At 44.3% G+C, this 23,469-nt stretch overlaps 1 protein-coding gene across 1 annotated transcript in view; it reads right to left on the bottom strand.

The window, feature by feature from the left end:
- LOC134336574 (glutamate receptor ionotropic, NMDA 2C-like) overlaps window positions 1-23,469 on the bottom strand; it is a 118,949-nt gene that overhangs the window by 24,971 nt on the left and 70,509 nt on the right. The window lies entirely within an intron of this gene.

Here is a 23,469-nt window from a genome sequence, read left to right as displayed (position 1 = left end):
ATGTTTTGGCTCAGTTAGAGATTATTAACTATGAGGACTGTGTTCCCTATCATCACGGGGTATCTCACCCAGGCCAGCCTGAAGAAGTCTCTGAGTATCCACCAGCAATATATCACCCGTAGAGCTGGTGATACCACCAACACCATGCCACCCCACGCCCACACGCACATGACTGTATTTCTCTCCTCTACCCGCCCCCCCCCCAGCTTAAAAGCAGAGACTAAAGAAAACAGTAGTAGTGGTGAGGACCGAGGAGGAATGGACAAGGGAGGTGGAGAAGAATGTATACCCAAACCAAAAGCTGTGGGTGAACCAGGAGATTCATCGTCTGCTGACGGCTAGATCTGTGCTATTCAAGACCAATGATGCAAAACTAAGCAAGTCCAGGTATGACCTACAGAAGACTATTTTAAGAGTGAAAAAAAAAATTCTGATTGAGTTTAGAGATAGAACCGGATGGACATCAGCTCCAGCAGAGTTTGTTGGTCAAAACTTCCCACAAAGTGAAACCTAACATCAGGAATGTCTGTGCTGCTTCTCTCCCAGATGAGTTAAGCACCTTTTATGCATGTTTTGAAAGGGAGAATAAAGTTACACATATACAAATCCCTGCAGCATCTGGTGACCCTGTGACCTCTGTCACAGATGCTGAAATCAGAACATCTTTCCAGAGGGTGAACACTCACAAGGCATCAGGCCCTGATGGTGTACCAGGCAGAGCTCTGAAAACCTGTGCCAACCAACTGGTAAGAGTGTTCAAGGACATCTTCAATCTCTCACTTCTGCAGCAGCAGGTCGCTGCTTTAAAAGGGCAACAGCCATGCCATTGTCTAAGCAGAGCAGGGTGAGCTACCACCCAATTGCACTCACATCTATTGCGATGAAGTGCTTTGAGAATCAACTCCTGCCTGAGCAAGGACCTGGACCCCTTGCAGTTTGTCTATCGCCACAATTGATCTACAATCTCACTGGCTGTCCAGGAGCAGGACTCGGTTGTCAGAGGCTGTTTGAGGTGCATGCACTGGGAGCATTTAATAGGTAGTGGGAGCTTATCCTCACTCCCTCAGCACCTCCCCAGCTTATAACAGTCTTAAGGAACTTTAATACACACAATAAGTGAACCTGAAGCAAAGATCTATAAAGCTGTAACATTACATCCTTATCAATCAATGAAGGCAGACGGGCCAGACGCCTTATTTATTACCAATCAACTCATGTGGTCACTTTCAGGGAGGTGGACTTTGACCATAAGGCGTAGGAAATAACGCCATTTGGTCCATTGGCTGCTCCACCCTTCCATCATAACTGATTTATTATCTCTCTCAATCTTGCACCCCTGTCTTGTAACCACCTCCCACCATCCCCCTGCAGGAACCTCTGACACTTTTACTAATCAAGAACCTGTCTTAAGGAGATTGCCCCTTATTCTTCTCAACTCCAGCACGTACAGGCCCAGAACCATCAAACACTCCTCATATGTTAACCCCTCCGTTTTCAAGATCATTCTTGTGAACTTCCTCTGGACCCTCTCTAACACCAGCATGTCCTTTCTTACATAAGTGGCCCAAAATTGTTTGCAATACTCCAAGTGCAGTCTGATCAATGCTTTCTGCAGAAGTGGTTTGCCATTGCCTTCTTCTGGGCAGTGTCATATAACCATATAACAATTACAGCAGGGAAACAGGCCATCTCGGCCCTTCTAGTCCGTGCCGAACACTTACTCTCACCTAGTCCCACCGACCTGCACTCAGCCCATAACCCTCCATTCCTTTCCTGTCCATATAGCTATCCAATTTAACTTTAAACGACAACATCGAACCTGCCTCAACCACTTCTGCTGGAAGCTCGTTCCACACAGCTACCACTCTCTGAGTAAAGAAGCTCCCCCTCATGTTACCCCTAAATTTTTTGCTCCCTAACTCTCAACTCATGTCCTCTTGTTTGAATCTCCCCTACTCTCAATGGAAAAAGCCATTCCACGTCAACTCTATCCATCTCCCTCATAATTTTAAATACCTCTATAAGTCCCCCCTCAACCTTCTATGCTCCAAAGAATAAAGACACAACTTGTTCAACCTTTCTCTATAGCTTAGGTGCTGAAATCCATGTAACATTCTAGTAAATCTTCTCTGTACTCTCTCTATTTTGGTGACATCTTTCCTATAATTCGGTGACCAGAACTGTACACAATACTCCAAATTTGGCCTTATCAATGCCGTATACAATTTTAACGTTACATCCCAACTCCTATACTCAGTGCTCTGATTAATAAAGGCCAGCATACCAAAAGCTTTCTTCACCACCCTATCCACATGAGGTTCCACCTTCAGGGAACTATGCACCATTATTCCTAGATCCCTCTGTTCTAGTGCATTCTTCAATCCCGTACTATTTACCAGGTATGTCCTATTTTGATTAGTCCTACCAAAATGTAGCACCTCACATTTATCAGCATTAAACTCCATCTGCCATCTTTCAACCCTCTCTTCTAACTGGCATAAATCTCTCTGCAAGCTTTGAAAACATACTTCATTATCCACAACTCCACCTATCTTAGTATCACCTGCATACTTACTAATCCAATTTACCACCCCATCATCCAGATCATTAATGTGTATGACAAACAACCTTGGACCCAGTATAGATCCCTGGGGCACACCACTAGTCACCGGCCTCCAATCTGACAAACAGTTATCCACCGCTGCTCTCTGGCGTCTCCCATCCAGCCACTGCTGAATCCACTTTACTACTTCAATATTAATACCTAACGATTAAACCTTCCTATCTAACCTTCCGTGTAGAACCTTGGCAAAGGCCTTACTGAAGTCCATATAGACAACAACCACCGCTTTACCCTCATCAACTTTCCTAGTAACCTCCTCAAAAAATTCAATAAGATTTGTCAAACATGACCTTCCACGCACAAATCCATGTTGACTGTTCCTAATCAGACCCTGTCTATCCAGATGATTATATACCATCTCTAAGAATACTTTCCATCAATTTACCCACCACTGACGTCAAACTCACAGGCCGATAATTGCTAGGTTTACTCTTAGAACCCTTTTTAAAGAATGGAACAACATGAGCAATACGCCAATCCTCCGGCACCATCCCCGTTTCTAATGACATTTGAAATATTTCCGTCAGAGCCTCTGCTATATCTACACTAATTTCCCTCAAGGTCCTAGGGAATATCCTGTCAGGACCCAGAGACTTATCCACTTTTATATTCCTTAAAAGCGCCAGTACTTCCTCTTCTTTAATCATCATAGTTTCCATAACTTCCCTAACTGTTTCCCATACCTTACAGAATTCAATATCCTTCTTCTTAGTGAATACTGAAGAAAATAAATTGTTCAAAATCTCCCCCATCTCTTTTGGTTCCACACATAGCTGATTCTCTAAGGGGCCAATTTTATCCCCTTTGCTATTAATATAACTGTAGAAACCCTTTGGATTTATTTTCACCTTACTTGCCAAAGCAACCTTGTATCTTCTTTTAGCTTTTCTAATTTCTTTCTTAAGATTCTTTTTACATTCTTTATATTCCTCAAGCACCTCACTTACTCCATGCTGCCTATATTTATTGTAGATTCTCTCTTTTTCCAAACCAAGTTTCCAATATCTCTTGAAAACCATGGCTCTCTCAAACTTTTAACCTTTCCTTTCAACCTAACAGGAACATAAATATTCTGTACCCTTAAAATTTCACCTTTAAATGACCTTCATTTCTCTATTACATCCTTCCCATAAAACAATTTGTCCCAATCCACTCCTTCTAAATCCTTTCTCATCTCTTCAAAGTTAGCCTTTCTCCAATCAAAAATCTCAACCCTGGGTCCAGACCTATCCTCCTCCATAATTATATTGAAACTAATGGCATTGTGATCACTGGACCCGAAGTGCTCCCCAACACACATCTCCATCACCTGACCTATCTCATTCCCTAACAGGAGATCCAACACTGCCCCTTCTCTAGTTGGTACCACTATGTATTGCTGCAAATGACTTTCCTACACACAGTTTACAAACTCCAAACCGTCCAGCCCTTTTACAGTGTGGGCTTCACAGTCTATGTGTGGAAAATTAAAATCTCCCACAATCACAACCTTGTGCTTACTACAAATATCTGCTATCTCCTTACAAATTTGCTCCTCCAATTCTCGCTCCCCATTTGGTGGTCTATAATACACCCCTATAAGAGTTACTACACCTTTCCCATTCCTCAATTTCACCAAAATAGCCTCCCTAGACGAGCCCTGTAATCTATCCTGCCAAAGCACAGCTGTAATATTTTCTCTGACAAGCAATGCAGACACCTCCTCCTCTTGTCCCTCCGATCATATCACACCTGAAGCAACGAAATCCAGGAATATTTAGTTGCCAATCACACCCCTCCTGTAACCATGTTTCATTAATAGCTACCACATCATACTTCCAGGTATCAATCCATGCCTTAAGTTCATCCACCTTTCTTATAATGCTCCTCACATTAAAATAAATGCATTTAAGAAATTTTCCACCTCTTACCCTCTGTTTATCACTAATGGTGCAAACAACCTTACTATTTTCTTTTTCTTTCTTCTCCCCTACATCTGTTCCTACACTCTGGTTCCCCTCCCCCCTTGTGTCTAGTTTAAATCCACTGGAGCCTTTCTAGCAAACCTACCTGCAAGAATATTTGTCCCCCTCCAGTTCAGATGTAGACCGTCCCACCGGAACAAGTCCCACCTGCCCTGGAAAACTGCCCAATTATCTATAAATCTGAAGCCCTCCCGCCTGCACCATGTCTTCAGCCACGTGTTGATCTGTACTATCTTACTATTTCTAAACCCACCTGCACGTGGCACTGGTAGCAATCCTGAGATTGCTATCCTGGAGGTCCTGTCCTGTAACTTGGTGCCTAACTCCCTAAACTCCTAAACTCACCTTTCAGGACCTCCTCACTCTTCCCACCCATGTTACTGGTCGCTACATGGACCACGACATCCGGCTGCACACCCTCCCTCTTGAGAATACTGAGAACTCGATCGAGATATCGCGGATCTTGGCACCAGGGAGGCAACAGACCATCCGGGATTCTCGATCTCTCCCACAGAACCTCTTATCTGACCCTTAACTATCGAATCCCCTAACACTACTGCTCTCCTCTTTTCCCTCCCTCCCTTCTGAGCTGAGGGTCCCTTCTCGGTCCCAGAGATGCAACCACTGCAACTTGTCCCTGGTAGGTCGACCCATCAACAGTATCCAAAACAATGTACTTATTATTGGTGGGAACAACCACAGGGGTGCTCTGCTCATTCTGTCTATTCCCCTTCCCTATCCTGACTGCCTATCTCCTGACTCTTAGGGGTGACTATCTCCCTGTAACTCCTGTTTATTTCTGCCTCTGCCTCCCGAATGATCTGAAGTTTATCCAGCTCCAGCTCCAGTTCCCTAACTCGGTTTGTCAGGATCAGGAGCTGCAGCTGGATGCACCTTTTACAGGTGTAGTCATCAGGGACGATTGTGCTCACCCTGACTTCCCACACCCTGCAAACGGAGCACTGGACTGCCCTAACTGCTGCCTCCATTACCTACTCTTAAGGTAATTAGATTTTTTAAAGGAACTTACCCGGCCTTACCTCACTTGGAGTGAAGCTCTTCCTCAGCCTCTCGAGCCAAAGCCTTCCTGCTCTGTCTCCCTCTACTCCGTTGCCTGCTCCGACAATCTTCTCGCTTTTAAACACTCCCGCTGCCGCACGGTCCAACAGTCTTTACAAGATGGGTGACCCCAGCCATTATCAATACTCTTCAGACTTTGTCTGCCTGCGTCAGTGGTTGCACAACCTGGACTTGTGATGTACACCAGCTGCTCATAAAATCATCCACCACCTGCTTCCATGGCTTCATGTGACCCTTTTGGGGGTTACGCTGACGCTACAGTGTGTCCACGGGACACCTGCACACCTGCACGCTAGTGGAGGGAAGGAGCGCCTTACACCTCCATTGGTAGAGATGTATCTCCACACCACCATCCCCCACCAGAAAAGGCCCTCTTTATTCCTACTCTTTGCCTCCTGCCAGTCAGCCAATCTTCTATCAATGTTAGTATCTTTCCTGTAATACCATCAGCTCTTATCTTGTTTAGCAGACTCGTGTATGGCACCATGACAAAGCTTTAGCAAATCCAAGTAAACAATGGCCACCCTCTCCTTTGTCCATCCTGTCTGTTATTTCCTCAAAGAATTCCTTTAAGGAAACTATGCTGACTTCAGCATATTTTATCACGTCTCCTCGTACCTCAAAACCTCATCCTTAAAATGGACACCAATATCTTCCCAAGCACTGAAACAAGCTATATAATGTTCTGACATTTTCCTCAGTCCCTTTTTAAAGAGTGGAGTGACATTTGCAATTTTTCAGTCCTCCAGAACCATTCTACAATCTGGTGATTCTTAAAAGATGCCTCCACAATCTCTTCAGCTACCTCTTTCAGAACCCTGGGCTGTTGTCCATCTGGTTCAGGTGACTTATCGTCAGACATTTCAGATTTCTAATCATCTTTACTTATTAATAGTGACTACACTCACTCTGCCCCCGACAATCTCAAATTTCTGGCACACTGTTAGTGTCTTCCACAGTGAAGACTGACGCAAAATACTTTACTAAGGTCGTCTGTCATTTCTTCCACTCTTGCCTCTTTTTAACTCTTTACATAACTGAAAAAAACTTCTGGTATTCTCTTTAATATTATTGGTTAGCTTACCTTCATATTTCATCTTTTCTTTCCCTTTGCTTTTTAAATTTCCTGCTGTTATTTTTTTTTAAACCTCCAGCTTCCCATTTTTTTTTGCTCTGTTATATGCCCTTTCTTTTGCTTTTCTGCTGTCTTTAACTTCCCTTGTCAGCCATGGTTGCCTCAACCTCCCTTTAGAATACTACTTCTTCTTTGTGATGTATCTATCCCGCGCCTTCCAAATTGCTCACAGAAACCCCAGCTATTGCTGTTCCACCTCATTCCTGATAGTGTCCCCTTCAAATCAACTTTGGACAGCTCCTCTCTCCTGCCTCTGTGATTCCCTTTAATCCACGGTAATAATGCTATCTGATTTTATCTTCTCTCTCAAACTGCATGGTGAATTCTATCATATTATGATCACTGGATCACTGCCTGGTAAGGGTTCCACTATATTCAGCTCCCTAATCAAAGCTGGTCACTACACAACACACAGTCCAGAATTAATTTTTTCCCTAGTGGGTTCAACTACAAGCTCCTCTAAAAAACAATCTTGTGGGCCTTCTACAAACTCCTTCTCTTGGACCCCAAGATCACTCTGTGGTTAAGGGCCTTGCCACTGACTATATACTTTTCCCTTACATGTGACCCCCCCAAAAGTGTAACAATTCACATTTGCTTGGATTAAACTCCTTATGTCATTTCTCTGCCTGTATCTGTAGCTGATCTATCTGAATATTCTGCTGTATCCTTTTTACAGCACTCTACTTTCTCCATAACTCCACCAATCTTTGTGTCGTCTGCAAACTTAATAATCCACCCACCTACATTATCATCCAAGTCATCACAAGTATATCATATATCACAAGCTTCGTGCCTCCCCATCAAACCTAGTGAAGCACCACTGTCCTCTAGCTACAATAACACCTGTCCACCATTACCCCCCTCTTCAATGGACAAGTCAATTCTGAATCCAAACTATCCAGTCACCTCAGAGCTTCTAGATCAGCTTACCACGAGGGACCTTGTTAAATGGCTTTTACTAAATTCCATGTAGATAACATTCACTGTCCCCCTACCCCACCCCCCATGTCAGCCAGCTTCTCAAAAAGTTTATGACATGTCCTACCCTGCACAAAGCCACGCTTAAGAATCTTCTCCAATAGCTTCCAATGTGATCCTCACCCGCCTGGAATATTCATCAATTATCCCTATTTTCCATTTTGAACTAAGGGAAAATATTGGCTACTCTCTAGTACTCTGGGACATCACCTGTTGATTGTTGATTCTCTTGCTTCTTTCAATAACCATCCATTTTTGGGGTCTTCCACCTTGATCCTTTCAGAAGACCTAGCACCATTTCCTTTTTGATCTCGAAATGTCCTAACTCTTTAGCATGCTCCATGCTAATCTCATGATCCTCCATATCTTTCTCTTTGATGAATACCAATGCAAAGTGCTCATTTAGTACCTCGTCCACATCCTTTGAATCATAAGACCATAAGACAAAGGAGCAGAAGTCAGCCATTCGGCCCATCAAGTCTACTCTGCCATTTTATCATGAGCTGATCCATTCTCCCATTTAGTCCCAACTCCCCTGCCTTCTCACCATAACCTTTGATGCCCTGGCTACTCAGATACCTATCAATCTCTGCGTTAAATACACCCAATGACTTGACCTCCACTGCCACCTGTGGCAACAAATTCCATAGATTCACCACTCTCTGGCTAAAAAAATTTCTTCGCATCTCTGTTCTGAATGGGCGCCCTTCAATCCTTAAGTCATGCCCTCTCATACTAGACTCCCCCATCATAGGAAACAACTTTGCCACATCCACTCTGTCCATGCCTCTCAACATTCGAAATGTTTCTTATGAGGTTCCCCCTCATTCTTCTAAACTCCAAGAAATACAGTCCAAGAGCGGACAGACGTTCCTCATATGTTAACCCTCTCATTCCTGGAATCGTTCTAGTGAATCTTCTCTATACCCTCTCCAACGTCAGCACATCCTTTCTTAAATAAGGAGCCCAAAACTGCCCACAGTATTCCAAGTGAGGTCTTACCAGTGCCTTATAGAGCCTCAACATCACATCCCTGCTCCTATACTCTATTCCTCTAGAAATTAATGCCAACATTGCATTTACCTTCTTCACCACCAACTCAACCTGGAGGTTAACCTTAAGGGTATCCTGCACAAGGACTCCCAAGTCCAGTTGCATCTCAGAACTTTGAGTTCTCTCCCCATTTAAATAATAGTCTTCCGATTTATTTCTTCTGCCAAAGTGCATAACCATACACTTTCCAACATTGTATGGAATCCAGCATAAATTACACCATTTATTATTGAGTGATCATGTTCCCAAGAATTCCATGTTTAGAGCCAACAGCTGAGATCTCTCATACTCTTCCAGCCCATCGGGATATTTACCAAGCACACTGCCTGCTATTGTCAATAATGTATAGTGGCCTCCTTTCCCTTGCACTGCTCTGCTGCTTCCCCAATAGTAATATTCCATCCTCACCTGCAGATCCCCCCATACTGCTCTTCAATGAGACAAGTAACAAGACAAAATACTCCGAAACAAGCACCCTCCATCCGATTCTGAACAATGCCTGACAAAATGAAAGATCCACAGTCATTCCGAAATGCACAACGTTACAAGGGTACCTGCTCCATGATTAACATAACTGTTGGGTATTTATGTTGCCCAGTGTTTTCTGGGATTCGTTGCGACATCTACGACCAGTCTATTGAAGAAGATGGGGGTGAGGGGTCACTCCCTCCAACAAGCAATCAAGTCCTTGTCAAATGCAGCAGAAGAAAGCAGCAAATGGATTTGGATTAAAAGGAAAGACAACAACTGGGCTGCAAGATGAAGACAGGAGGGTATGGAACTGAGGGGGTGTATCTGGGACGCCAGATAGCACCGTTGAGCCCTCCGGAGACGTTGTGGGCTTATCAACAAAACGTCACAGAAGGAGGGTGTCCACCTGATGACCCCGATGACGTACCTACACTCCCTCCTTGTCACCACTCCAAACCCACTGCCAACATCAAGAGTGCCGACTTACCATAGGGATTGAAACATCAAGTCCTAGTAGCTCTACTGTACTGACAATAGTTTATATTAGGTAATATTGTACATGTTGCATTAATGGGACTTGTGTCTCAGATCCGGTCCACAGCATTCTAAAGGGGATGAGCAGCCAGAAGTCGTGGTTTGACATAGGTAGGAAAAAGGATGAGGTCCTGAAGAGAGAACTTAAGGAGTTAGGCAGAAAGCTGAAAGCAGGACCTGCAAGGGCAGTAATCCCTGGATTGAAGCCTCTGCCATGAGCCAGTGAGGGTAAGAATTTGGCAGACTGAGATTTAGCATGACCGAGGAATTAGATCAAGGGGGCAGGGTTTCAGATTTCTGAATCACTGGGATCTTTTCTGGGGAAGGTATGACCCGTACAAATAGGACAGGTTACTCCTTAACCCTGGAGAGACCAATATCCTTGTAGGCAGGTTTGCTAAAGCTGTTGGGCAGAATTTAAAGTAGGGGGGGATGGGAAACTGAGTGAGAGCTGAGGATGGGGCTCTTGGTACACAAGCAAATACAGTGTGTAGTGAGACTGTGAGGAAGGACAGGCAGATGACAGCACAAAATCGCAGTCAGTGGGGTGAGTTGAATTGTAACGAGGGCAAAAGCAAAAAAGGTACTGAATACAGAACGAAAGGTGTTTATATTCAAGTACACACAGTATACAGAATAAGGTAGATGAACTTGCAGCAGAGTTAGAGATTGGCAAATATGTCACTGAATCATGGTTGAAAGAAGATCATAGCTGGGAGCTTAACATCCAAGGATACACATTGTACAGTATCAAAAGGACAGGCGGGAAGGCAGAGTGGGTACAATGGCTCCGTGGGTAAAAACTGAAATCAAACTCTTAGAAAGAAGTGACATAGGATCAGAAGATGTAGCATCCTTGTGGGTAGCGTTAAGAAAATGCAAGGGCATGAACACCCTGCGGGAAGTTATATACAGGCCTCCAAACAGTAGCCAGGATGTGGGTTACAAATTACAATGGGAGACAGAAGAGGTATGTACAAAGGACAATGTTATGATAGTCATGGGGGGGGTGCGGGGGGAGATTTCAATATGGTGGTAAATTGGGAAAGTCAGATTGTTGCTGGATCCCAACAGAGGAAATTTGTAGAATGCCTATGGAATTTTAGAGTAGCTTGTGGCTGAGCCCCCAACTAGGAGAAAGGCAATTCTGGATTGTGTGTTCTGTGATAAAGTAAATTCGATTAGAGAGCTTAAGGTAAAGGAACCCTTGGGAGACAGTAATCATAATATGATAGAATTTTACCTGCCGTTTGAGAGGGAGAAGATAAAGTCAGATATATCAGTATTAAAGTGTGGTAAAGGAGTTATAGAGAGGAGCTGGCCAAAGTTGATTGGAAGGGGCCACTAGCAGGGATGATGACAATTCAGAAGGCAGAAGATAGATACATCCCAAAGATGAAGAAGTATTCTAAAGGGAGGATGAGGCAATCGTATCTGACAAGATAGAACATAGAACATAGAATAGTACAGCACAGTACAGGCCCTTCGGCCCACAATGTTGTGCCGACACTCAAACCCTGCCTCCCATATAAGCCCCCACCTTAGATTCCTCCATATACCTGTCTAGTAGTCTCTTAAACTTCACTAGTGTATCTGCCTCCTCCACTGACTCAGGCAGTGCATTCCACTCACCAACCACTCTCTGAGTAAAAAACCTTCCTCTAATATCCCCCTTGAACTTCCCACCCCTTACCTTAAAGCCATGTCCTCTTGTATTGAGCGGTGGTGCCCTGGGGAGGAGGCGCTGGCTATCCACTCTATCTATTCCTCTTATTATCTTGTACACCTCTATCATGTCTCCTTTCATTCTCCTTCTCTCCAAAGAGTAAAGCCCTAGCTCCCTTAATCTCTGATCATAATCCATACTTTCTAAACCAGGCGGCATCCTGGTAAATCTCCTCTGTACCCTTTCCAATGCTTCCACATCCTTCCTATAGTGAGGCGACCAGAACTGGACACAGTACTCTAAGTGTGGCCTAACCAGAGTTTTATAGAGCTGCATCATCACATCGCGACTCTTAAACTCTATATAAGATAAAAGACAACATAAAAGCAAAAGACAGGGCATATAATAAAGCAAAAATTAGAAGGAAGTTAGAGGATTGGGAAGCTTTTAAAAACCAATGGAAGGCAACAAAAACAAGCCGTAAGGAGAAAAGAAGTATACAATAAAGGTAGCTAATAAAATAAAAAGGATACCAAAAGATTTTTCAGGTATATAAAGAGAAAAAGAGAAGTAAAAGTGGATATTGGTCTGGAAAATGGAGGTGGAGTTGTATTAATGGGGGTCAAAGAAATAACAGTCTTTACTGTTGAAGACACTAAAAGTGTGCTAGAAGTTCAAGAGTGTCAGGGGTCAGTTGCTATTAATAAGAAGAAGGTGCTCGGAAGCTGAAAGGTCCAAAGGCAGCTGAGTCACCTGGACTAGATGGACCACACTCAAAGTTTTGAGAAAGGTAGCTGAAAACATTATGGAGGTATTAGTAGTGATCTTTCAAGTAGCACTAGCTTCTGCAATGGTTCTAGAGGAATGGAAAATTACAAATGTCACTACTCTTTAAGAAAGGATGGAGGAAAAGTCAGCTAATTGTAGGCCAGTTAGCTAGACTTCAGAGGTTGGGGAGATGTTGGAGTCCATTGTTAAGGATGAGGTTTCAGGTACTGGGAGGCACATGATTAAATTGGCCAAAGTCAGCATGGTTTTCTTAAGTGGAAATCTGGCCTGACAAATCTGTCGGAATTCTTTGAAGAAATAACAGGTAGATGTTGTTTACTTGGATTTTCAGAAGGTCTTTGACAAGGTGCCACACATGAGGCTGCTTAATAAGGTAAGAGCCCGTGGTATTACAGGAAAGATACCAGCTTGGATAAAAGGTTGGCTGACTGGCAGGAGGCAAAGAGTTGGAATAAAGGGGGCTAATTGTGGTTGACTGTCTGTGACCAGTGATGTTCTGCAGGGGTTGGTGTTGGGATCACTTCTTTCCATGTTATATGTCAGTGATTTGGATGACAGAATTGATGGCCTTATGACCAAGTTTGCGACGATATAAAGATAGGTAGAGGGGCAGGTAGTGTTGAGAAAGCAGAGAGTCTGCAGAAGGACTTCTACGGTTTGGGAGAACGGGTAAAGAAGGGGCAGATAGAATATAGTGTAGAGAAGTGTATGGTCATGCACTTTGGTAAAAGGAATAAAGTTGTAGAATATTTTCTGAATAGAGAGGAATTTCAAAAATGAGAGATGCAAAGGGAACTGGGAGTCTCATGCAGGATTCCCTGAAGGTTAACTTGCAGGTTGAATTGGTGGTAAGGAAGGCAAATGCAATGTCAGCATTCATTTTGAGAGGACTAAAATATAAAAGCAAGGATGTGATGCTGAGGCTTTATAAAGCAGTGGTTGTCAGTAGTTTCAGGCTCCTTATCTACGAAAGGATGTGCTGGCGTTGGAGAGGGTCAGAATGATCCCGGGAATGAATAGAAGAGTGAGGGGGGTACCTAATTGAAACCTATCGAACATTGAAAAGTCTAGACAGAGTGAATGTGGAGAGGATGTTTCCTATAGTGGGGTGGGGGGCAGTCTAGGACTGGAGGGACATCCATTTAGAACATATGTAGATGCTTCATTGCCACAGGTGGCTGTGGAGTCCAAGTCATTGAGTATATTTAAAGCAGAGCTTGATGGATTCATGATTAGTCAGAGCGTCAAAGGATACAGGGAGAAACAGGAGAATTGGATTGAGAGAGATAATAAATCACTTATGATGGAATGGGATAGACTCAATGGTCCGAATAGCCGAATTCTGTTCCTACATCTTACAGTGGTATGCAAAAGTTTGGACACCCCTGGACAAAATTTCTGTTACTGTGAATAGCTAAGCGAGTAAAAGATGAACTGATTTCCAAAAGGCATAAAGTTAAAGATGACACATTTCTTTAATCTTTTAAGCAAGAAAACTATTTAGTTCCATCTTTTACAGTTTCAAAATAACAAAAAAGGAAAAGGGCCCAAAGCAAAGGTTTGGGCACCCTGCATGGTCAGTACTTAGTAACACCTTTTGGCAAGTATCATAGCTTCTAAACGCTTTCTGTAGCCAGCTAAGAGTCTTTCAATTCTTGTTTGGGGGATTTTTGCCCATTCTTCCTTGCAAAAGGCTTCTAGTTCTGTGAGATTCTTGGGCTGTCTTGCATGCACTGCTCTTTTGTGGTCTATCCACAGATTCTCGATGATGTTTAGGTCAGGGGATTGCGAGGGCCATGGCAAAACCTTCAGCTTGCGCCTCTTGAGGTAGTCCATTGTGGATTTTGAGGTGTGTTTAGGATCATTATCCTGTTGTAGAAGCCATCCTCTTTTCATCTTCAGCTTTTTTACAGACGATGTAATGTTTGCTTCCAGAATTTGCTGGTATTTAATTGAATTCATTCTTCCCTCTGCCAGTAAATGTTCCCCATGACACTGGCTGCAGCACAAGCCCAAAGCATGATCGATCCACCCCTGTGCTTAACAGTTGGAGAGGGGTTCTTTTCATGAAATTCTGCACCCTTTTTTCTCCAAACATACCTTTGCTCATTGCGGCCAAAAAGTTCTAGTTTAACTCCATCAGTCCACCGGACTTGTTTCCAAAATGCATCAGGCTTGTTTAGATGTTCCTTTGAACCTTTTGAATAGGACTCCTGACGCAGGGTCTCGGCCTGAAACGTTAACTGTACCTCTTCCTATAGATGCTGCCTGGCCTGCTGCGTTCACCAGCATTTTGTGTGTGTGGTGACTGGCCGTAATTGCTGAGACTAAGTACTTAGTAAAGGGGGAATTTTTGAAATGCTGACATTTCAGGTTTCGAATTTTTAGTTTTTAGCTTTACAATTTCCCCTGTTTTGGGGCTCTGCTGTGAAAAATGGAGCATGAGATTCGCAAATAAAAATTCTCAGTTAAACTGATTTATGTGAACAAAGGGTTGCGGCTGAATAGTGTTACAAGCCAATGTATATTTATTCAAAAGAAATAGACTGTATTTATTCAACATGAGTGATTGAGTTGCCCAGGTTTATGTAGTGCCTGTAGTTTCGAGATGCTGTGTATGACTGGTTCACACTTGTGAGTGGGAGAGGTCTGCATTGCATTTTAAATATTTAGTATGTATGACAGCTTTGTGTTTCCTTACTTTGAATTAATATGCGTGGCCCTGATTTTGTAATTTGTTTGATATGATTGCTGTGTAGTTACTGAATTTCAACAACTGGTATGATTGGTCTGCCTTCATTTATACTCACCCAGTCACAGGCATGAACCACCTTTCCTGCTCCCCACCAGAACCCACATAGACCAGGAGTATTCTACCTTTGTCCTGCTATCTCTCACCTCGTCACTATTCCTCTGACAGCATCACCTCAGGGTGGCATCTAGATGACACAGTAAATCCTGCCTGTGTTCACGTTTTCCCCGTGACCATGTACTTCCCTCGCGTGCTCCGGTTTCTTCCCACATCCTGAAGACATGTTGGTGGGGAGGTTCGCGAGTGTAGCTGAGTAGTGGCATCTGATGAGGATGTGGGAAGAGTACAGAACGCTCACTGTGGATTAGCACAAATGGGTGCTTGATGGTTAGTGCAGACTTGATGAACCAAAAGGCCTGTGATGTGCTATGTAACTCAAGTATCAGTTTCCTTCTGTGCAACAGCTGTCCCCGGTTTACCTCAGGACACCTTCCACGGCCCTCCTGCCTCTAAATTGCAAGTCCCTGCTGCGATGGCACAGACCCTGTCATGTTCTACCTCCGGAGCCTCCTGAAGCTACAGGCTACATCGTCTACTCTGGTAGCTGAGAGTGAATCAAGCTGGCTCCTTACCTTGAGATGACATGTCAACCAGGTACGTTTCTAAAGCATCATTAAAACCAGCTTCTTCTATCTCTGAACATCACCTGGTTCCATCTTTTTGCTGTTGGAACACGCAGCAGTGCGCTCATTGCCTCTGAGTTTACTAATCCAAAGCTTTCCTGCCTGGAATCTAGAGCTGATCTGAATGCTGTTGTTCATGTCTGAGTCAGCACCAGATCCCACTTCCTGAATCACACTGCCACAAGGTTCAGCAACCCTTTACACCTGGCTTGAAAAAAGTATCTCATTTCTCTTTTCAAATTTCTTCCTGCAACTCTGTAGTTCCTATCAACTCGACAGTCTTTAGAGAGTGTTGGGAAAATTATTGGCATCCGCTCAAGGAGCCTATTAGCCATTTCGAAAGGTTTTATTGTTTGAGAATGGATTTGTAAATAGAAACACAGAAAACCAACAGCACAATACAGGCCCTTCAGCCCACAATACTGTGCCGAACATGTACTTACTTTAGAAATTACCTAGGGTTACCTATAGCCCTCTACTTTTCTAAGTTCCATATACCTATCCAGGAGTCTCTTAAAAGACCCTATCGTATCCGCCTCCACCACCATTACAGGCAGCTCATTCCACCACTCACCACTCTCTGTGTAAAAAAACTTACCCCTGACATCTCCTCTGTACCTACTTCCAATCACCTTAAAACTGTGCCCTCTCGTGTTAGCCATTTCAGCCCTGGGAAAAAGCCTCTGACTATCCACACGATCAATGACTCTCATCATCTTCTACACCTCTATCAGGTCACCTCTCATCCTCCGTCGCTCCAAGGAGAAAAGGCCAAGTTCACTCAACCTATTCTCGTAAGTCATGCTCCCCAATCCAGGCAACATCCTTGTAAATCTCCTCTGCACCTTTTCTATAGTTTCCACATCCTTCCTGTAGTGAGGTGACCAGAACTGAGCACAGTACTCCAAGTGGGGTCTGACCAGGGTCCTATATAGCTGTAACATTACCTCTTGGCTCTTAAACTTAATCCCACGGTTGATGAAGGTCAATGCACCGTATGCCTTCTTAACCACAGAGTCAACCTGCGCAGCAGCTTTGAGTACCCTATGGACTCGGACCACATGATCCCTCTGATCCTCCACACTGCCAAGAGTCTTACCATTAATGCTATATCCTGCCATCATATTTGACCCACCAAAATGAACCACCTCACACTTATTTGGGTTGAACTCTATCTGCCACTTCTCAGCCCAGTTTTGCATCCTATCAATGTCCCGCTGTAACCTCTGACAGCCCTCCACACTATCCACAACACCTCCAACCTTTGTGTCATCAGCAAATTTACTAACCCATCCCTCCACTTCCTCATCCAGGTCATTTATAAAAATCATGAAGAGAAGGGGTCCCAGAACAGATCCCTGAGGCACACCACTGGTCACTGACCTCCATACAGAATATGACTCATCTACAACCACCCTTTGCCTTCTGTGGGCGCCAGTTCTGGATCCACAAAGCAGGGTCCCCTTGGATCTCATGCCTCCTTACTCAACAAACCTTGCATGAGGTACCTTATCAAATGTCGTGCTGAAATCTATATACACTATATCTACTGCTCTACCTTCATCAATGCGTTTAGTCACATCCTCAAAAAATTCAATCAGGCTTGTAAGGCACAACCTGCCCTTGACAAAGCCATGATAACTATTCCCAATCATATTATGCCTCTCCAAATGTTCATAAATCCTGCCTCTCAGGATCTTCTCCAACAACTTACCAACCACTGAAGTAAGACTCACGGGTCTATAATTTCCTGGGCTATTTCTACTCCATTTCTTGAATAAGAGAACAACATCTGCAACCCTCCAATCCTCTGGAACCTCTCCCATCCCCATTGATGATGCAAAGATCATTGCCAGAGGATCAGCAATCTCCTCCCTCGCACTCCACAGTAGCCTGGGGTATATCTCATCCAGTCCCGGAGACATATTCAACTTGATGCATTCCAAAGAAGAGGAGAAGATGACGGCGTGACGCAGCTCGCAGTGGCCACTCTGGTGTATGATGTCTGTAATCTGTCAAGAAGGGTGCTGTGCACAATCCTGATTTGATGGAGACAGATGTGAGAGCACGGAGGAACATCTGGTGAAACTTCTGAAATGCTTGTTTCGCTGCCACTGCTACTGTGTGATCCAGAATCTGCAGAGGGGAAGGCCCCGAGTCCTCGGCTTTGCTTGTTGCTCGCCGGCTGGGGCGGGGTCGAAGCGCTCGACAGAGATGGTGCTCGGTGTCGGAGGGCTGGTCGGAGGCTGGAAGTTTTCGGATGGACTCAGAGTTGGCTGCGGTCGGGTGCTTCCAGGGTGCTGCATTGGCACGTTTGCGGCGCTGGAGGTTCATGGCAGGGAGAGTTTCTCCCTTCTACCGTCTGCGTGAGATGATGGGGCTATCGCGACTTGAGACTTTTTTTTTACCGTGCCCATGGTCTGCTCTTTATCAAATTACGGTATTGCTTTGCACTGTTGTAACTATATGTTATAATTACGTGGTTTTGTCAGTTTGGTCTTGGTTTGTCCTATGTTTCTGTGATATCTTTCTGGAGGAACATTGTATCATTTTTTAATGCATGCATTACTAAATGACAATAAATGAGGACTGAGCGTCCTCATAATCTAAATCTAACCTAATCTAAAAGCTCCAGCACATCCTCTTTGCTCAAGTTTTTCAGTCCACAACAAGTCATCCCTACAATCACTAAGGTCCTTTTCTGTAATGAATACTGAAGCAAAGTATTCATAAGTACCTCCACTATCTCCTCCGGTTCCATACATACTTTCCCACTGTCACACTTGATAGGTCCTATTCATCTCACGTTTTACCCTCTTGCTCTTCACATATTTGTAGAATGCCTTGGGGCTTTCATTAAACCTGCCCGCCAAGGCCTTCTCATGGCCCCTTCTGGCTTTCCTAATTTCACTCTTAAGCTCCTTCTTGCTAGCCTTATAATTTTCTAGACCTCTATCATTACCCAGTTTTTTTTAACCTTTCATAAGCTTTTTTTGTTTTCTTGACTGGATTTTCAACAGCCTTTGTACACCACAGTTCCTGTACCCTACCACTCTTTCCCTGTCTCATTGGAATGTACCTATGCAGAACGCCACGCAAATATCCCCAGAACATTTGACACATTTCTGCCGTACCTTTCCTTGAGAACATCTGTTCCCAATTTATGCCTCCAAGTTCTTCCCTGATAACTTCATATTTCCCCTTACTCCAATTAAATGCTTTTCTAACTTGTCTGTTCTTATCCCTCTCCAATGCTATTGTAAAGGAGATAGAATTATGATCACTATCTCCAAAATGCTCTCTCACTGAGAGATCTGACACCTGACCAGGTTCATTTCCCAATACCAGATCAAGAACAGCCTCTCCCCTTGTAGGTTCATCTACTATTGTGTCAAGAAACCTTCCTGAACCCACCTAACATACTCCACCCCATCAAAACTCCTTGCCAATCAATATTTGGGAAATTAAAATCTCCCACCACCACGTGCTTGTTATTACTACACATTTCCAGAATCTGTCTCCCTATATGCTCCCCGATGTCCCTCCAGTTATTGACCCCTTGACACTCAGTTGAGTTATTGGCCCCTTGCTGTTCCTAACTTCCACCCACAGAGACTCCGTAGACAATCCCTCCATGTCTTCCTCCTTTTCTGCAGCCGTGACAATATCTCTGATCAACAGTGGCATGCCCCCACCTCTTTTGCCTCCCTCCCTGTCCTTTCTAAAACATCTAAAGCCTGGCACTCGAAGTAACCATTCCTGTCCCTGAGCCATCCAAGTCTCTGTAATGGCCACAGCATCATAGTTCCAAGTACTGATCCACGCTCCAAGCTCATCCGCTTTGTTCATGATGCTTCTTTCATTAAAATAGACACATCTCAAACCATCAGTCTGAGCGCCTCCCTTCCCAATCACCTGCCAGTGTCAGCGCATCCCTTCTCTATCCTCCCTCTCGCACTGTCTCCAAGATTTCTCTATTTCTGAGCTAACTGCTCCTTCCTCCGTCTCTTCAGTTCAGTTCCCACCCCCCAGCAATTCTAGTTTAAATTCTCCACAACAGCCTTAGCAAACCTCCCTGCCAGGATATTTGCAATGCATTTTATTTTTATCTGGCAATGCAATGTGGAATAAGCCTCTCCAACCCTTCGAGCCGAACCACCCTGCACTCTCCAACAACACAGATTTAACCCTAAACTAATCATGGGACAATTTACAATGGCCCATTAATCTACCCGGAACTTTGGACTGTGGGAGGAAACCAGAGCACCCGGAGAAAATCGGCGCATTTCACGGGGAGGACGTACAGAGTCTCCTTACAGAGGGTGCTGGGATTGGACTCCAAACTCAGACCCCCCACCCACCCCTGCCAAGCAGTAATAGTGTCACATGAACAGTCTGCTACTGTGGCATAATAGAGGTCTGTATTTGACTAACAAAGCATTTTTTGAAAAGGTTACAAGGAAGGGCAATGAAGACAATGTGTTTGAAGTTATCTTCATGGATTTTAACAGAATGTTTGACAAGGTTCAACATGGCAGATTGGTCAGAAAAGTAAAAGGCCATGGGATCTGAGGGAAAGTTTAATTTGGATCCAAACACGAGGAAATCTGCAGATGCTGGAAATTCAAGCAACACACACAAAATGCTGGTGGAACGCAGCAGGCCAGGCAGCATCTATAGGAAGAAATACAGTTGACATTTCGGGCTGAGACCCTTTGTCAGGACTCAATATTGGATCCAATATTGGTTTAGCAGCAGGAGGCAATGTGTAGCAACTGCCAGAAAAATGGACAAATAGAAAGCTCTTCCTATGCAGCTCTATACTTCCCATGGTATTTATCAAACACCAGGAATTCTGCAGATGCTGGAAATTCAAGCAACACACATTAAAGTTGCCGGTGAACGCAGCAGGTCAGGCAGCATCTCTAGCAAGAGGTACAGTCGATGTTTCGGGCCGAGACCCTTCGTCAGGACTAACTGAAAGAAGAGCTAGTAAGAGATTTGAAAGTGGGAGGCGGAGGGGGAGATCCGAAATGATAGGAGAAGACAGGAGGGGGAGGGATGGAGCCAAGAGCTGGACAAGTGATTGGCAAAGGGGATACCAGAGGATCATGGGACGGGAGGCCGAGGGAGAAGGAAAAGGGGGAGGGGGGGAAAAACCCAGAGGATGGGCAAGGGGTATAGTGAGAGGGACAGAGGGAGAAAAAGGAGTGAGAGAGAAAGAATGTGTGTATATAAATAAATAACGGATAGGGTACGAGGGGGAGGTGGGGCGTTAGCAGAAGTTAGAGAAGTCCATGTTCATGCCATCAGGTTGCAGGCTACCCAGACGGAATATAAGGTATTTATCAACCTGGTTGATTGATTGTTGGGTGGCTAGGTGGACACAAAAGTGGCAAAAGGAATTTAATCCTGAGAATGGGAGAAGTGCAATTGGAGAGAGTGAATACAAGGGAACAGATAATGTGATCTAGGAGCGTATGGTTTGGGGAAGTCTGTGTGGAGGAGAAGGGTTAATAAGCTACGTGACTAGGGTCAAGGAGACTGCAAAGCAAAGACCCTTCTGTGCAAATAGAAGAACATTGCATGCTAACTCTTACGAGATAAGATATGAGTCTAATCTGCTGCGACCACAGAAACAGAAACTAATGTGCTGAGCTTTGCAAAATAGTTCAACTTGAATGGTAACATATTGTTAGAGTGGTAATATTTCTATACAATGATTGGATATATTATAACATGTCTGCTGAACTGTATAAAAGGATGCTATTGTAACAGGAGAGTAGATTCGGGTGCTGTTGGAGACCAGCCCTCTCTCCTTGATACCAACTGAGTAAAATAAAGGTCCCGAAACGAGACTCAGGAGTCGAGCATTCTTTTCACCTGACTGGGGTCAAACTTCCATGGCAATCTCGCGTAGTTGGCAGGATCCCAGCATCACGGAATCCGAATGGGGGACAGCTGGGAAAACCCCAGCAGAAAAGGAAAACGATCGGGGTAGCTATCCTAATGTGCACAAGAAAGCTGCGACTCCTGTGCCTGGGGGACAGTCCCGGCTGCTCCAGCAGAAATAAGGAGCGCCGGGACCAAACACATAGTCTGGCAATTGAGTACATTTGTAAGAAGTGAGAGAATTGGCAGGAGCGATTACAACTGAAAAAGGCTGTCATTTCAAGGAACCAACCTAACTGTTTCCTGAAAGGAAAATCCTGCCTGACAAACCTACTACAATTCTTGGAGAAAATTACAAGCAGGGTAGACAAAGGAGATGCAGTAGACGTGGTGTACTTGGATTTTCAGAAGGCCTTTGCCAAGGTGCCGCACATGAGGCTGCTTAGCAAGATAAGATCCCATGGGATTACAGGGAAGTTACTCGCATGGGTGGGGCATTGGCTGGTCGACAGAATACAGGGAGTGGGAGTAAAGGGATCCTATTCTGGCTGGCTGCCGGTTACCAGTGGAGTTCCACAGAGGTTGGTGTTGGGACCGCTGCTTTTTACGATGTATGTCAATGATTTGGACTACAGTATTAATGGATCTGTGGCTAAATTTGCCAATGATACAAAGATAGGTGGAGGAGCAGGTTGTGCTGAGGAAACAGAGAGCCTGCAGAAAGACTTAGATAGTTTAGGGGAATGGGAAAAGAACTGGCAAATGAAATAATGTACAATGTTGGAAAGTGTATGGTCATGCACTTTGGTGGAAGAAATAAACGGGCCGACTATTATTTAGATGAAGAGAGAATTCAAAATGCAGAGATGCAAAGAGACTTGGGAGTCCTTGTGCAAGATACCATAAAGGTTAACCTCCAGGTTGAGTTGGTTGTGAAGAAGGCGAATGCAATGTTGGCATTCATTTCTGGAGGTATAGAATGTAGGAGCAGGGATGTGATGTTGAGGCACTATAAGGTACTCGCGAAACCACACTTGGAGTATTGTGTGCAGTTTTGGACTCCTCATTTTAGAAAGGATATACTGACATTGGAGAGGGTTCAGAGAAGATTCACGAGAAAGATTCCAGGAATGAAAGGGTTATCATATGAGGAACATCTGGTAGCTCTTGGGCTGTATTCCCTGGAGTTCAGGAGAATGAGGGGGATCTCATAGAAACACTCCGAATGTCAAAAGGCCTGAACAGATTAGATATGGCAAAGTTATTTCCCATGATAGGGGAGTCCAGGACAAGAGGGCACGACTTCAGGATTGAAGGACATCCATTTAGAACTGAGATGCTGAGAAATTACTTTAGTCAGAAGGTGGTAAATCTGTGGAATTTTTTGCCACGAGTGGCTGTGGAGGCCAAGTCATTGGGTGCATTAAAGGCAGAGATAGATAGGCTCTCGATTAGCCAGGGCATCAAAGAGTATGGGGTGAAAGCAGGGGAGTGGGGATTACTGGAAGAATTGGATCAGCCCATGATTGAATGGGAGAGCAGACTCAATGGGTTGAATGGCCTACTTCAACTCCTATACCTTATGGTGTTATGGTCTAACTCTAGGAGTAAGGCAAAGTTCAAGGGACCTAACTCTGGGAGTAAGGCTTATCTCCGGCTGGAGACTCAGTTCCTGGGGGTCTGAGAAAAGATAGGAGGCTGAAATTGGAAGGAAACAAAAAGAACACAACGACTCGATTCCCACTGATTGGGAAGGGACCGCGTAAACGGGTGAGCGCTCAAAGGGAAACTGGGGTTCGGAGAAAGTGTGAATTAAACTGCTCTGTTGACATGAAGAAGAGAAAAA

This window comes from Mobula hypostoma, chromosome 22, assembly GCF_963921235.1.
Source record: "Mobula hypostoma chromosome 22, sMobHyp1.1, whole genome shotgun sequence".
Taxonomy (NCBI): domain Eukaryota; kingdom Metazoa; phylum Chordata; class Chondrichthyes; order Myliobatiformes; family Myliobatidae; genus Mobula; species Mobula hypostoma.
This window is presented reverse-complemented; position numbering and strand designations above follow the sequence as displayed.